Genomic DNA, 13,306 nt, shown 5'->3' on the forward strand with positions numbered 1-13,306 from the left:
AGAAAACAACCGCCATTTCGGATATGAAAGAGCTCTGTTTGGTCCAGGAAAGACAAACCGGCTAGTGTTGATTTACTGTGAGTGTAATCAGAAAATTTATTTTCCACATATTCATATAAAGCTCTGCCCGTCTGTTCAATACCTAACGTACTTTTCACCCAGTTCCTATACTTCTCATTTTTTACCTTGTCTTTAACATTTTCCATTGTAAGTCAATCTATAAAAGAAAAAAAGGTATAGTTTAAAACGCTATTACGGAAGATTTCTTTTCAACAAAATATCCGCGCTGCATGAATACAATTGCTATTGAAATTACATATAACACTTTTATCTTATAAAATCTGGAAAGTAGATCCCTTGGAAGCACCGAGAACAAGACAAGGCAAACAGTGAAAATTGCAGACTCGGTTTGATTGAGTCTATTTATGAGCAGTAATGGAAAATGCAACACTGCCCACGCCCCTAGCACCGGCTTAAGCAGAATTCAATCTTCAAATCTTAATGAGTTGAAATAAATGATCCCGAAGGACCGGAAAATATAGCAACATTGAAATGAAGTCGAGGCAACTTTTTACGGTCGCCACACAGCACTTAACACCCGCTGTTGTGAAGTAAATAAAATCTTGAAAGCAGATCCCATCTCGAATTGAACAACAAACAATCTAAGAGTAAAATAATTAATTTTGGTTTTTAATTCAGATGAATTTGACTAAAGCTGGTTATTTCTGCGGTCAAAATATTCTGCATTTTGTTTCCACAAATTACGGAATAAATTTCTGTTGTTTTTATCTGCGTTTTTCACATAAAAGGAAGAGACATTGCGTTTTCGATGCCAAGGAGGTTTTAATTCCCCTCATAACAGGTCAAAAACAATAAATTAAATTAGTTCAACACAGTATTTTCCAGTGCTAAGGCAGGCAGACGGCGTGTATGATGTACATTTGTCCCTAGATCTTGGGATCCCTGCAGTTCCAGAAGCCCCGGGGTTGACAGAAAAGGGACTACATTCCTTATTTTATCATTTACTCTCAGAAGCACACTCTCGCAAATTAAATAATTTAGTCCACTATTATTTCACTAACAACGGATGTATCCTTCTTCTTAAGTATCGTAAGATATTCATTCTATCGTTTTATGTCCAACAACAATTGTACAAACTACAACTGCAAACTACGGTATACCGGTATAAATGTTATATAAAGGTTACTAAAGTATCGATAGGATGATCCTTGCAGGAAACGAATAAAACAAGTCACGTTAAATTTACTTAGTTTATTTCATTCACAAAAAAAAAAAAACAACACATTTTATGTGGTATTTACAGTTAGAACCTTGATTGACCATCACACTCATGTATGCCATTATTCATAATTGATAGTTGACGACGGTAATTGCCAATAATTAGACCATTCCATTGTGAACTTGTATTATCTCGGGTAACATAGCGTGAAATAACGGTGTTGAAAAAAGATCTTTTTGCGGTTTAAATTTATTCTGGGTAAATATTTCTGCTGGAAATAGTTTTGCGTTTATACCAAGAGACCGCAGAAATGCAGAAATATCCCACCCGTAGAAATAACCCGCTATACGGTAACATAACTTAGTCTCTTGTGAATCATACCTTCTATTATTGAACATGTTCACGATATTATAATAAAAATATCGGATTTGCGCCGTGATACTAACACATTATTTAAACACACATTACCATTTTTTTTTAAATTATGTAAAATGTAAAATATATTACACTGTATCTACTTGATCAGTTCACGTGTTTGTAAGTCTTAATACATCTTAAAACCTTTTGTGCTCACATTATATCTCATATCCTTTTACCATCACTATTCATTGAACACCAGTTTGCTGGCACCCATATATCTAGAAACAATGTTTCTCAGTTTAATTGTACTCCTTTCTTCTTTTTATACTTATTCTCATGGACAAACACGAACACTTTTTTATATGTATTGTTAGATCTCGTCATGTAAATTTCAACTACGTTGTTCTCTAATTTTGGTTATTGTTAAATTTCTGTCCCCGATAACATAAGGTTGAATAAGGAGTCTTCATCAACCAATTTGAAAATTTTTCTTATTTACTTCTTGTTTAGAATTTTTCTTTTTCAACTTTTACTATTCACATCACCCTTCATCAGCTATGTCCCTGTTTGCTAATGACTTGACTTACAAAAAATATCTTTACCTACACACCGCCATGTACATCCCCTAAGTAGCAATTAACATTTAAAATATTATCTTTTTGCTCTGTCTCGTCTGTTCAGTCATACTGCTTTTAGTGGTTGTTCAATTTCTGGAGCATTTCCGCTATCATTCTTCTGTCTGGGGATGTTCACAAAAAAGCCGGGACTTGTATCTAAATGTAGTACGGCACCTACATTATTTGTCTGATCTGGTAATGAATGTTAAGGTCTTTCTAGGAACCTTTCTTTTTGTTCATTATAACGTTCAGAGTTAAGTTTCAAATCTTGACACGCTGTATTCTGAACTGAAGGTTTATGACATCCTCTCTTTCTCAGAAACTTGGCTTGACCCAAATATTCCAACTTCTGATCTAATTCTTCGCTCGTTTGCAAATCGCGAAAGAAATGGTCGCACAGACAATCGTGGTGGAGTTATACTTTATGTTAAAAAATATATTCACAACAAAAGACTCCATGACTTTGAAATAGATGGTACTGAATGTATCTGGATTCATACTATACTTTCCAACAAGCATATTCTATTTGGAGTTTTTACAGCTCACTAACACACAGACCCTGTCCATTACGCTTTGATTGTTGATGCTATGCATCTAGCTTTTAATAAAGAGACTGAAAATATTTTAATCACTGGCGACTTTGAACTTGAACATATAATAAATACGGCTTCCTCTGGAAAAGTTCATGATATTTGTTATCAATTGTCTATGTATCAGGTTATCGATGTGCTTACTCGTTATATATACATTGCACCCGTAATCGACCTCATTTTCACCTAAAGCAAACACCTTATCCATTCTAGCGGTGATGGCGATCCTTTCCTTCTACAAGATGACCGGTATCATTGTCCTATCTATTGTCTACTCAGCTTAAAGAAGGCAAAGCGGTTATGTTATCATTTAGATTAGATTTTTGAAAAGGGGAATATGTTCCTGTCAGACGACTCGCCTTTGAAACTGACTGGGAATCTCTAATAAACGATGATATTAACATTTATGCTCTTAATAATATGTCGAGTAAAACTACAAATATAGCAAAATAGGAAAGATCTAATACGGGAAAATGAACCGCCTTGGTTGAAAAATGACTTGCGTTTGCTTATTAGAATACGTAAACGACTTTACCGGAAAGCAAAGCACACCGATTTACCATTTCCCCGAGATACGATTTCGAAATCTGAGAAAGCAATTCACCTCTTTGTTCCGCAAGGCAAAACAATCCAGCACATTGACAATCTAGCAATAAAGTTAAAGCTAGAAAATCGGAACATTAAGAGTTAGTGGACATGTCTTAAATAGTTCATTAAACCTCCTTCATCATTCTCAAAACCACCACCTACCTTTTGTGACACCGAAGAAGGCAAATCTCTGAAATGTCTTTTTCGTTGCCAAGACTCGAGCTGTTTTCCTGATGTTTCTGACCAAACACTGGCTGACATCATTATTACTTCTATCGAAGTGGATATTGGTATTAAAAACAAATGGAAAGAAGCAAACGTTTCTCCCTTCTTTAAATCTTGTTACCCCTCATTCGTTAATAAATATTGTCCTTTAACGCTTATTGATACTGTCAATAAAGTATTTGAAAGAAATGTTTTAAACAGACCTTCAGCTCCCTTTGGGAGTCTGAAAACTGGTGCCCATCGCCTATATAATGTAATGCATGCTTCATCTGGGCCTCTCTTCAGTTTAGCAAGGAACTACTACACATTAAATAATCGTTGTTGTTCTATATATATATATACTCCATCGTATTAACATAACATGGTGTCAGAAATAAGAATTATTTAACTCACAGCCAAAGGAGAAGAACTTTTTAACTTTATGTGCATAGTGCATGAATTTTCTGGATGAATTAATTTAAAACCAGATTAAATTAATTTGTGCAAGATGGATCGGACTGGTATTCCAACTCTACACATGGACTGGAACTGTAGCACTCTGCCTGAGGAATGGAGAAAATTCCAAGAACACTGTGAACTTAAATTTAAAGGACCTCTAGTTGAAAAAGAAGAAAATGTTCACATTACATATTTGTTACTATGGATGGGAGAAAAAGGCCGAGATATCTATGGGACATTAAGTTTGTCAGCCGATGACAAGAAAAGTTTAAAGGCAATATGCAAGGCAGTTATGATACACCTGCAACCAAAAGTAAACTGTGATTGCTCGGTACAAATTCTATCATGAAGTACAGGGAGTAAATACATTTAAGGAATTTATTACAAAGTTGAGCCTGCTTACAACAGACTGCAATTTTCATGACAATGATAAAATGATCCGAGATAGGGTAGTTTTCGGAGTCAAATCATTAAGAATGAGAGAAAAACTGATAAATGAGGGTGACAAATTGTCACTTGATAAAGCAGTGTAAATATATCAATCTTTAGAATATTCCCAGGAGCAATTTCGTGAGATGAACCAAACACAGACCACAGGTTCCACTGTCAATGCAGTCAGAGGTAGGAGGAATACACAGGACCTACGGTTTACTGGTCTTAACTCCTCAGGCCAGCTAACTGGTCATAATACCTCAGACCGGGGGGAGGGGATGGTAGACTGGGCGTCAGGGAAGACACCGCCAATGAAAGATATCACAACTGTCCGAACTGTAGCAAAAAACATGGAACAACTCAGTTCTGCCCTGCCAAGGTGAAACAGTGTTTTAAAGGTGAAAAATGGAACCATTTCGGATTAATGTGTAGATCTAATGTTCATCAAATCTGTGAGGACAGCGCAGATAGTGAAAATGTAATTGTTGATAGTGTTGAAACCAAAGTAACACATGGGCAGGTATTTGCAGAGATAGATGTTGGTCTACTAAACAGTGTGTAAAATTCAAAATTGATACCGACAGTCAGTTAAATATCTCCGAAACACCAGTAGCCCACCCACCCGTAAAGTCCCCGTAGCATTACCAGATAGAGTCAAACAGGAGTTGGACAGAATGGAAAGTTTATGTGTTGTTGACAAGGTTAACGAACCTACAGATTGGGTAAGCACCATGGTTGGGACAGAGAAACGCCTGGCACATTTAAGAATATGTTATCCTATGAGAACCCTAGATGACATTCTGTCGCAACTAGCAGGGGCCAAATATTTTACAAATTTTGATGCAAGATCAGGTTATTGGGCATTAAAACCCACTGAGCATTCATCCCTTCTTACTACGTTCAATACTATGTTTGGAAGATATCGTTACCTAAGACTTCCATTTGGGTTGCGCTGGGGACGAATTCATCCGTAAAATTGATGAATGCTACCAAGGGTTAAATGGGATAGTGGCCATAGTGGATGACATTCTGGTGTATGGGAAAACGAGAGAAGAACATAACAGAAACCTTAGACTAGTTTTGTAGAGATATCTAGAAAAAGATGTTAGGTTCAATGAAGATAAACTGGTAGTAGGGGTTATCCAGGCCGACTATTTTGGCCATTTAATAACTTCAGAGGAGTTCAAATCTGACCCAGCCAAGGTTTCAGCTATCAAGGAAATGCAACCCGAACGCAACAAGGCGGAAATTGAAACTATCCTAGGTATGGTTAACTACCAGTTGCGGTTTGCACCAAATTTATCTAAAGCCACAGCTTCAATAAGACAGCTACTGACTAAAGATGATGATTTCTGTTGGGAAAAGCCCCAAATGGAGGCGTTTCAAAGGATATAATCACAGAACCAGGTCAGGACGTGTCTTATTACGATTACAGCAAAACGCTGACCGTGCAAGTTGATGCTAGCAAGAACGGTTTAGAGGCTACCCTTCTTAGGAAGGAAAACCAACTGCATAAACATTTAAGTCTCTCACCCCTTCTGAAATGAATTATGCACAGATAGAGATGGAAATGTTTGCAATTTATTTGAATGTAGGCGCTTCCACGATTTTAGTAAATTACTTAAGGTCGGAAGGTTGATGTGCAAACTGATCATTTGCCATTGATTTCAATTTTTAAGAAACCCCTGTTTGCGGCCCCAGCACGCCTGCAGCGCATGCTTCTTCAGTTACAAAGTTATGGCATTGTGCTTAAACATTTTCTTAGCAAGGAAGTTCCTGTTGCAGATACCTTAAGTAGGAAGTCTTTTGAGGGTACATACCCAGAGCTGTCTGAGAGGATGGACTTGCAAGTGAACATGGTAATTTCAAGTTAACCAGTCTCTGATAGAAACATGCAAAAATTAAAGTCATTAACTGATCAAAACAGCCAGTTGACCTTGTTCTGTTATACTTCAGGGTTGGCCAGAAGCCAAAAATCATTGTCCACCAAAATTCAGGCTTATTGTAACTACAGAGATGAGTTAGCTGCAGTGGATGGCTTGATTATGAAGGGCAATAAAAGTATCATGCCCAAAGTAATGAGGTCAAAGATGTAAGAGAAAGTTCACACAGGTCACATGGTGGTAGAAAAATGACGTAGGAGGGCAGCTGATGTTATTTTTGGCCAGTTTTCTGCAGACATAACAAACAGGTTACTTAATTGTAGCATATGTTTGCAGCATAGGAATTCAAATCCTAGAGAGCCGTTGATCTCTACAGAAGTACCTGATTTTCCATGGCAGATCGTAGGTACAGATCTATTCACCTGGGAAAATAAAAGCTATGTGATTGTAGTTGATTATACAACATCAGGTATTTTGAGGTCAAAGAGATCCCAGACATGAAAAGCCATACAGTCATTAACAGAATGAAAGCTATAATGGCCAGATGGGGAATAATTGAAAAGGTTATATCTGACAATGGGTCCTGTTATAATTCACAGGCGTTTGCAGATTTTGCAAGGAAATGACATGAAACCTTTAGCCCATACCATAACAAGTCAAACGGTTTAGCTGAAAATATGTCTCTATTTGCAAGAAAATTCTAACAAAAGCTAAGGCAAGTAAAGGGGATCCTATATAGGAATTTCAGAGTACAGACCTCCAGAATCAGGTCTCTCTCCTGCTCAGTTGCTTATAAATGGGAAGACAATTGAGGTCTTTACTACCCACCTCAAGAAATAATCTCACTCCCAAAATTATCTCCCCAAAACTGGTTAAGGAAAAAAATAAGATTAGCAAAGGGAAGGAGAAATCTTACTATGACAGGCAGACAAAATCCCAAGAGCCTCTTAGTGTAGGTCAAACAGCTCGGATACAACAGCTGAATAAAACTTGTCAACAAGCAGTTGTAACTGAAAAGCACAATGACAGATCTTCTTCAGCTTGCACTCCAGATGGTGCTATTCATAGACGCAATAGACGGTATAATATACAGAGAAAATACCTTTGATGTCTGAAGTCAAAGAGGCAAGTGTTTAACAGGTCACTGCGAATACCTCTCCAAGAACGGATTCAAACAGATATGTTACCAGATCTGGAAGAACAGTGATAGTCAGATGATACTGACTATGAAGAACTTAATGATCTTTAATTTACAACCCAATGGACAATAACAATTACAGGATAAGGGTCATTTGTGAAAAGGAAGTAACGACTGTTTAATCTTAAAGAGAAAATCTGTTTCTAACTGCATGGTAATTACAGATCAATGGACCTATCAGCCTGAGTAGCTGTATCGTGGATCTTATTGATAGAAGTGTGTCATAAGATTTTACATTATTTGTTATGAATATATACTCGTATATATATGTTGTGTACTTAACCTGATCCAGCAAGCCTGGAAGAGTTGTGTACCCTTCACCTGTATAAAGTAATGCATGCTTTATCTGGACTTCACTTCTGTCCAGGAAGTACTTCATATTAAATATAGTTAGAGCACAATCGTTGTTCTATTTATTACTCCATCATAGTAACATAACAATTGAAAAACTACACTGTATAGAAAGCTGTTCTAGTAAATATATCTAGTATATGTAAAAGCTATTTGACTACTTACAAAAGTGTTCACGTTTAAGCTAAAATTAGTTGTTTATTTCAACAACCAAAAATATTTGAGGTTTATTTCTAATTGATGACCGTCCATTTATTCCTTCTAAGTAATATATTCAACCATCCGAACTTCTTCAGACAACAAAACCATTACAAAAATGGTCCAGTAAAATGGTGTAAAGATACTTCAGAAAATGGGAAAAGCACAAAACTTGGTACATGACTACTTTAGGGCAAAACACTAAACATGAGCATGAGATCGACCCACTTCAAAAAATCCAAGATGGCCGCCATGCATGTATATATTTTCAGAAATACCTAATATTATCTATGAAACTTCTATAGACACTCACAGTCATCAGTATAATTAGCCAAAATCACCTGTTTGAATAAATTCAAACATATTATATTAACAAAAATACTGCTCTTCCAACAAAAATGAAAAAAAGTAGTCTCCCTTGGATAAAATTTGCAATTTAGCTGAAGAAAAGTCAGAATGCATTTATGTGAGTCAAAATTAAGTATATAATGGTAACTGGCATATCAAGAATGTTTAAAATGGCAACAGTCCTGTGCAGAACTTTACAACAATTGTAAATTATGATAAATACGTCCGAACTTCGTAACTACCCGTCAGGACCGACAAAATGTATTCGAGTTATCATTTTGGATAGGTTTGATCATGGTTATTGTTACTAATTATTGAAAAATGATTTTTAATAAATGATTTTAGTAAGGGATGAGTAACTTTGAAATAGACTGAAATTCAATTGCATTTTTATAGGCAGATAATGATTCTTCGAGGGTGAAACCTTTTTTCCTTGCAGTGGGGTTTCCAATTCACAGAATTTGATTGTTTGAACTAACAATTGTTTTGAAGACCAGGGACAAAGCTCCGACCATCTGTAAGACGTATGGATGACTTTCTCGCATGACCAAAGTCAAAATGTTTTGAGATTATTAGTCCGAATAAATGGTACTGGTATTAAAAATGTTCTGACTAAACGAAATGTTTGACATTTAAGTATCTTGCCAAGTTAAAGAAAAAGGAACAAGTGAAAGAAATAGATTTCGTGCTTTTAAAATGCTAAAAGATAATTATCTATTGGACACCTAAACAGCATTGATTTTTTTTCACCAATGTTTTAGACATTCTGTTATGTGTTTTAATCTATTTCCTTTTTTTTATGAGCCGCTGTTTTCGAAATAGTTAAAAAAATATGTCGAACGAGTTACGAATGTGCAAATCTTTATTTAAACACGTTTAAAGAGAATTCCTACAGTTTTTTTCCTTTCATTGTATTCTTTTTAAAGTCACATATATGATTGGAAAATTTGTGCTGAAAACAAATAAAGACAATGGGTCATCAGGCTTGTTTTTGTGAAAGATTGTTTTGAAATCACCCACCGTTGCTGAAACTGCCAGCGATTTTCACAGTTTTCATAATTTTCTGTTTTTTGTTTTATAAATACCGGTACTAACCAAAATATACATCAAGACAGCACGATAAGGTTTATTCTTTTTACAGATTTTATTTGATACTTATTTGATATCGTAGTCATATTTGTAATACTATATCCTTATAATAATGGGTACAAATGGAAAAAGAATTTGTTTCATATTCACTTTTGTGAACTTTTTCAATGAAAAATACCCATATTGAAGAGCTTCTTTTATTTTTTTAATTTTGAAAAAACTGTTCCATAGATTTTTTTTCTTTTTTTCTTGTGTATGGATAATTGTATTGTGAGCAAAAAAATGGCTAAAAATGTGTGGGTCTGCAGGCTAAATTTTATGTTAAGACCGCTAGAATACAGCACCTGTTCGGACGAAAAATGGCGCGAACCTGACCAAATTGATTACATGTATATCTGCTAGAAGTTAAAAAAAATCTTTATTCATTCTATAATTGAATACTAAATAATCTGAAAAGTGAAATTGTCTTATCAGTACTAAGTCAATTGTCTTACATTATTTGAACAACACGGTCTTTGTACTAAAATACTATGTGAAAATACAACCACAAAAATGGCAAGATATCTGTCAGACAGGTTACTTGTCAATACAACATAAACCAGTATCAACGTTAGATTGCTGATAAAACTTATCAGAATGTTATTTCGTTCACGATTCCTCATATTTAAGATTGTCTGTCACATGGTTCAACAAATGTTGACCTAACTTCAGTTTTCAATGGAAACTGTCGGCTGCGCAGAAAGATGCGCATAAAAAACTATACTATTTCCTTTAACTTTACTTATTCTTTTTCAAAGACCACAAATATTGTGAGGCTTAGATCTAACTGATGATCGACCGTCTTTTTATTTTTTTCTAAGTAATATATAAAATCTATCGAACTAAATATGCAAATCTTCGGTCAACACAACCATTACAAAATGTACAAAACCGAGACTTTACCGACATCAAACATGTACTTTACTCGCCATCCAACCATTTATCGTGTTGCCTTTAATATAGCCCAGCAGTAATGAAAAGTCAAATAGGGTTTCTACAACACAAAAGTAAGGTAGGTACACTTAACAAAATCCCTAATTGGTCAATTTATATTGTGTTACTTTTTTGTTAATAATGCATGTATTTACAAGAAATTTCATATACCGACATTTGAATAGGTACTGCAGCTAATTATTGATTTATTTTTGCACGGCCTGTAAACACTAGCTCATCCTCTTTGAGGAGATGAGTTGAAAAAAGAGCCAGTGATATTTCCGAGGAGGCGCTAATGACTGGAACTTTATGCAGAATGTAAACAAAGAAGAAGGGTGAGTTAATTTTTTCCTTTTTCAGATAAATTCAAGGCCCTATTTAAAAAAATAGCCAATGTAGTTCTATTCAGAAATGATTGTACTTTTTATATATGCAGGCCATTTTGCAAGGTAAATGCATTCCTTGACGTGAGAACTTTTGAAAGTTGGAAAATAGAGCAAGTCCAAACCAAAAGTAGACATTTCCCCGTATTTTTCGCCCTAATTTACACAAATTGAAGATTTTATAGTCCCTGCATCAATCTTGCTGAAAAGCATATCTTACTGCTGCATGACTTATGTGGTTTACTAGCGTGTTTATCCTGTACATGTGCATTTATCGCAAACAGAGGAGGCGCTAAGAACCGGAGTGGGAGCCAAAGCACTTTGAAATTGAGACTTTTTAATGTATCGTCAATTGAAACTGGTTTGAAACTGAAACTGGTTTATTTGCTTAAACGCCTATTTCTACATTTAAAACATATTCAATGGCGTTTTACAATACAAGTTGAAATAAAATATTAAATATAAAATATTTTAAATAAGATTAATTAAAACGAATCAAAATAGCAATTATTAATTTAAAGTCAATGATAATACTATATTTTAAAATATTACTAACATACAATTATCACAAACAAACATTAAATTTCTATCACTGTCACCAGCATCATTGTTTAAAACTCAGTCAAAACTTAGAATAATGCAAAGTAGTCTCTGAAGAAATGCGTTTTCAACCTTTTCCTAAAGCAGTCAATTGAAGAACTTTGTCTGATGTTCAACGGCAAATTGTTCCACAACTTTGGCCCTATAGTACTAAAGCTTCTATCACTAAACGTTTTTCGCTTGTTGAAAGGGACGATGTAACAGTCAACTGATGACTCCGAGGATCTGAGGGAGCGCTGGGGGATTTTCGGTGTTAAGAGTTCAATCAAATATGCAGGCGCATTTCCAACATGGCAATTGAACATGTACGTCAAGATCTTAAAGTTTATTCTGGCTTTGATCGGCAGCCAGTGCAAATCGTAGAGTGCCTGCTTAGAACTGTCTCTTCTTCTACGATTCAGAACTAACTTCGCACACATATTTTGAATGCGTTGCAGTTTTGCGATGTCACAATCAGAAATACCGTATAAAATAACATTACAGTAGTCTAAATGCGAAATAACCAGCGATAGCACTAAGGTTTCAGTTGCATCCTGAGTCAAATATTTGCGAATGTTTTTGATTCGGAAAAAATTCAACATTGCCGTTTCTACACTTTATTTTTATATGCTCTTTGAAAGTTAAAGTTTCGTCCAAATAGGCCCCCAAATATCTGATGTTACTCTGTCTCTTGATTTTATCCCCACAAATATCTATCTCGTGAATGTTTAACTTATTCAACTGAGGGGCACTTCCAAAGGCAATATGTTCAGTTTTTGAGGAATTCATTTTTAGTTTGTTACTGTTCATCCACTCATTTGAATCTGTAGCAAACTCCTCTAGTTCACCAATGGATTTAGCCTCGATGGATGGTTCGGGCTTAAAACGTGTGCTTGCGGTGTGGTCGTCGGCAAAGCCAAAGACGGAAATGGACGGGGGAACAATGTCAAAAATCGTTCCTGCGTACGTGAGATAGAGCCACGGCCCTAAACAGCTTCCCTGGGGGACACTACACGTAAGCTCACGTGCTGATGACACTGTTTGATTCACACTCACGCGGCAGCTCCGTGGCCTCAGATATGAGTTCAACCAGTCCAATGCAACACCAGAGACACCATACTGACATTTCAAAACGTCCAAAAGAATATCGTGATCTACCGTATCAAAAGCTGCACTAAGGTCTAATGCTATCAATGCAGTCACTTCTTGATGTTCCATAGCGTCCAAGATGTCATTGATAAGTCTCAATAAAGCCGATTCGCACGAATGATGTTGCCTGTATGCGGACTGATTTTTCGGAAGGAGATTATGTTCATTTACATGTTTATTAAGTAAATACAGTGCTGCTTTCTCTATCAATTTGGACAAGAATGATAAGTTGCTCACTGGCCTATAGTTTGAGAATATAAGTTCGAGACCAGCTTTCTTTAACAGAGGTCTAACTATTGCCTGTTTCCACTGCACTGGGAAGACTCCTTGAGTCAATGAAAGATTCACTAGTCTAGTTATAATTGGGAGGAGCTCGTTTAAATATGACTTCAACACTCTTGTTGGAATAACATCAATTTCACACGACTTTGTTTGTAACTGGTTAATGAGTTTTCTAACTTCATCCTCACTAAGTTCATCAAATTTTCCAAATTCCGGCACATTTCTCATTGATGGTTTATAGTTTTCAAAATCTTTTAAGCTGTCCCGTATTTTCTGAATTTTTTCCATGAAAAAGTCAGCAAATTTGTCAGCTAGCGTATTTTCATTTTCAACAACAGGCATTGGATTCTCCGACTTGCCGCCGGTGAGATCTGTCACAAATTT

The sequence above is a fragment of the Mercenaria mercenaria genome, chromosome 12 (assembly GCF_021730395.1).
Source record: "Mercenaria mercenaria strain notata chromosome 12, MADL_Memer_1, whole genome shotgun sequence".
Classification (NCBI taxonomy): Eukaryota; Metazoa; Mollusca; class Bivalvia; order Venerida; family Veneridae; genus Mercenaria; species Mercenaria mercenaria.